Below are 4,446 nucleotides of genomic sequence, written 5' to 3' on the forward strand. Positions count from 1 at the left end.
TTAACTCAGACCTTGTAATCTTCCCTGGTTTGCTGCACTACCACCATTTCTGTGGTTTCAGTGAACACAAGGGCAGTTTCTGAGCTGAATGGTCAAAAGGCCCAGGGAACTCTCTTTGCACAGCTTACTTTGAACTAACCTCACACACAAGGGAGTTTCAGCATGATCCTCTAACGTAACTTGAACCACAGAAATACTCATGTCATATTTCTCCCTTGGAGAAGTTACTGTCTCAGTCCTTATACAAATGAAAAAAAATTACAAACATGCACTGGTGAAGTATTTATTGTAGGGACAAACAGTCCAGCCTCAGTGGTCTGTGCTGCAGGCTGTTTGCACTGTTTTTTTGACAAGTCCCTGAAAGCAGAGGATGAAAACCTTCAGCTCAGATTTGATTTTTGACTTCCTGTTTTATCAAGTAGAAAACCAAACACTCGAGTCTCCCAGAGCTACAGCAGAAGTTACAGTCCTTTTATTTACAGAGCTATGATTTTTTTTCTTTTTTCTTTTTTTTTTTTCAGACTTAGCAAATGTTTTAAGACACTGTCATTTGTCTCTGGTTCTTTGCTCAGAGACTGGGACTGGTTTCTTGTATCAGCTGCTTGGATGTTTTTAAGCTGAGTTCTACAGTCAGCTCTGCTCTCAGGCTTCAGGGGCTCTTCCCACTGCCCTTCCACTTTGTGCAAGTCTGTGTAAAAGGGACAAAGACTGGGTGGCACTGTGATGGAATGTGGAAGTGTGGGGGTTAAGTCCAGACACCCTCCTTGCCCTGCTCCCCGTTCTCAGGGATCTTTCACGTTGGCTCACATTCCCATGAGAATGCCTGCAAGTTGTGTCAGAGCACAGTTTACAGCCTGCCTGCTGTGGTGCTTGCTGAGAGCACAGGCAGATGTGTGCTCAATGCCTTCATGACCTCTGCTGCTTTGTGCTTTTCCTCTTTTGCTGAAACAAATTCATTTCTTACCTCCCAAATCTCTGAAAAGAAAATCTCTGGATTAGGCCAAAGGTCCATACAGCCAAGTTAGCTTGACAGTGAGTAGCAAGCACCAATTTCATAGGGAAGGGTGGGAGAAGAAAGTTTTGTCATGAATCACATGGAATATATTGTGATTCAACCCTAGATTACACTTTGATCCTCTGCTCAGGGACTCCTCCCCAGCAGTGTCAGTGTTGGAGTTAAACATCACTTGACAGATTTTTTGCCTCCCTACAGATAGATGGACAGTTCAGTTAGTGATTGATAATTGATTGTCTGTGATAAAGTCCAACGAATCCACCCCTTTCCTTCCCTGAAAGGCAAAGGAGAAAAGGAAAATACTGAAGAATTCATCCTAGTGCCTTTTTGGTGATTTTGTTCCTTTCCTTAGTTCTAGGTGGTGTTTTGTGTCCTCTTTGCTAACCAATGTGATGCACAAGGAAAGAGCTTTCAACCCTTTGAGGGCTGGGGATGTGGCAGCTGAACTTTAATTTCCTGGAGCTAATTGCAATGATGAAGCTCACAAGCAGCTGCTTCTCATTTGTAGCTGTGTGTGGCTCCAGGAATGACTGCAGAGATATCTAAACAGGAGATGACTTTTATCACAGCAGAGAGTTTGTGAGACTTGAAATGGCAGGTGGAAAAAAAATAGTTAAAAGTCCAGAAGGGTGGTTGCTATGGAAGCTGGGAAAGATGATGCCAGTAAAATAACATCATGAAGAATTTTATAGATCACAGAATTTTCCTTAATGATAGCTCAGACTGATGGGAAAAGGGAAGAAAATTCCAGAATCAAGTGAAGTGAAAGTAAGGACCAGTGTTATTGATTCCAAAGCATAACTGACAGAGCCTTCCAGAATGGAATGTTTGTGCTTTCACTGTTTGAGCCTTTGAGGCACAGACTCTGGCATGCAGAAGCAATATATTTAACAAAGTTAAAAATGTAAGTACACATGAATAATTGGCATACAGTTGACATTTCTGGCTGTAGGAGGAGCCACTGTGTCTGGAAGGTTGTGCTTTAGGTGTAGTAAAATATAAAAGATTAATAGCCTGTCTCACAACAGATTACTGAGATGGAATAAACCTTATTTATACATATCAGACCAGTTATCACACTACATCTAATGGCAAAGCTCTTCTGAGCCCCACAGGCTATTCTGGGCCTGGAATGCAATTTTTGTTTTCCTTTTTTTTTTTTTTTTTTTGGTCATGCAAAAAAGCAAAATCCTGGGCAAAGACAACTCCAAAGCTGTGGCAGTCAGGTTTGGGTATGGGTTGTCTCTGATGTCCTGAGGATTAACAGACCACCTTGTCTTACTGAATTAATTGACTCAGAACTGTGGGGAGCCTTTATCTCCCTCCAGGATTTCTCATAAACCAGTGGAAATCTGGGGAGTAAAGGTGAGAAACCAGTAGATAAAGAGAAAGGACCTGTTACCTGTTTAAGCATAAACCCCTGGGGGAATGTTGAGCTTTCTGTTGCCTGATAATTAGTCAATGTGCAAATTAGATACACAATTTACATAAAACACCACATGCAAACAAGCACCAGTTTAGGTCAGGCTGTCTCCTCCACTCTTGTTTTTCAAAACAAAATCCAATTTCTTGTCCTTCCCACTGTTTCTGTGTGTCCAGTCTGCACTTTAGCATCCCTGGCTGCTGCAGGTATTTCATCAGGTTTCAGTTTCCCTCCAGGAGCTCCACAAAGGGTGGAAAGAAAATCCCAGGAGGATTCCTGACCTTCAAGAAGTTCCCAGGAGGACAGTCAGCTACTCCTGACTCTGACTAACATGTGTGATTTGTGAAGATTGCTGCTGTCTCCTAGAAATATTTAGAAATGAGGAGCTTGTAATGATTCTGTAAAATAAATAACTTGTATTCTTGCTGTTATCTACTTAGAAAGGCGCTTTCTAAAGGAATCCATGTGATGGTTGTTTTTGTCTGGATCAGACCTCAGGCCAGGGCCTGCTTATATAACAAGAGTTGATTTTTATAAACTGAATGAGGCAAAAAACCCAAACACTTAATAGAGAGGAGAAAATGCAGCTAGAGGGACTGTTGTTCAAAACACAGAAAACTGGTTTTTTTGACCATATGAAAATCTTTAAAATGCAGTCAAAAATAAACTATTTTTGTGAGATGCCATAAAATCTTACCATTTCAATGTTTTAAACATCTAAGTAAAACACATTCTAAATCACTTCAATCTCTTCAGTTTCTTAAACAATGGCTCTAGAAGAAATCAGTGTGTTTTAAATTGAGGAAGACACATTGTGTGCTTGTGTGGTGTCTGGTGTTTCCAGTGGCTGCTGCAGAAATCCACTGCAATAAAATGCTCTACGAGCAGAATGCACATTCTAGTAAAAAACCCTTAAAAACTGCAGATATGTTATTTTAAAATGGATCAAACATTTACAGTTTATTAATATAGTACTGAAATATACAACTTCATATTGATTAAATAGGTTAACACAGATAGAACTGTAAAAGAAATACTTTTTTAAAGTGCCAGAAATATGTTCTTGAACTAGTGCTGGTCAATGATTTGACCTGTTCTTTGCAATAAGAGTATAAATGCCACAGGTTGCATGGCTAAACCTCTGTAGGCTGATAAATAATCATAGAAGCATTGGTAAATTATATAAGCTGGATCATAGAATATTAACAAACTGGATTGCATTTCATAGGTCTCTGGATGAGTTTGGGTGTGAGGAATGAAACTTCATCATGGCTCTTGTTAAATGGAGGAAGAATGTCACAATGTTCTCTTGGTGCTGGCACAATCCCATGTTTTGTCACATGGACACATGTAGGGCAAACCAGAAGTCAAAGTGGCTTGTGAAAAAAAAAAAAAAAAAAAAAAAAAAAAAAAAAAAAAAAGGAAAAACTCCCCAAAAGATAGTATCAGAGCATTTCATTTGGGCATATGGGCATATTCCATGAAAGTAGATTGGGTTTTCATCTCATAATGACATTTCCAGCACTAAACTTTAAGTGAAGATGCTAAAAAATGCAAGCAAAAGCTTAGTTCTTCCCAAGTTTGTTTTTTGGTTTTATGTATGTGTATATATATATGTTTGGTCTGGTTTGTTCTAAAATTGGGGTGGTTTTCTTGAGATGGGGTATGATTTCATCAGTGAAGGAAGGAGTTTTCCACAAATCTCTCTATTTATGAACCACTCCAATGAAAGAGAAAACTTCTCATGACACCACAGTCACATAAGGATGAAGCTGACAAAACGTGTCTCCAGAGCTTACTTATTTCCAGAGTTCATCTTGCTTCCTTGTGTACGAACAAAGCAAAAAAATATCAGCTCAGAGCAAAACTGCTGCATCCAGAAGAGCTGCTCTCCGCAGCAGGAGCCGGATAAACAGCGAGCGCCCGGGCGAGCAGCGCCCGTCCCGGCAGTGCCCGTGCCGGCCGAGCGAGCCCATTGCCGGGCTCTGTCCCGCTGTCGCTCCGCTGC

This window comes from Erithacus rubecula, assembly GCF_903797595.1.
Source record: "Erithacus rubecula genome assembly, chromosome: 20".
Lineage (NCBI taxonomy): Eukaryota > Metazoa > Chordata > Aves > Passeriformes > Muscicapidae > Erithacus > Erithacus rubecula.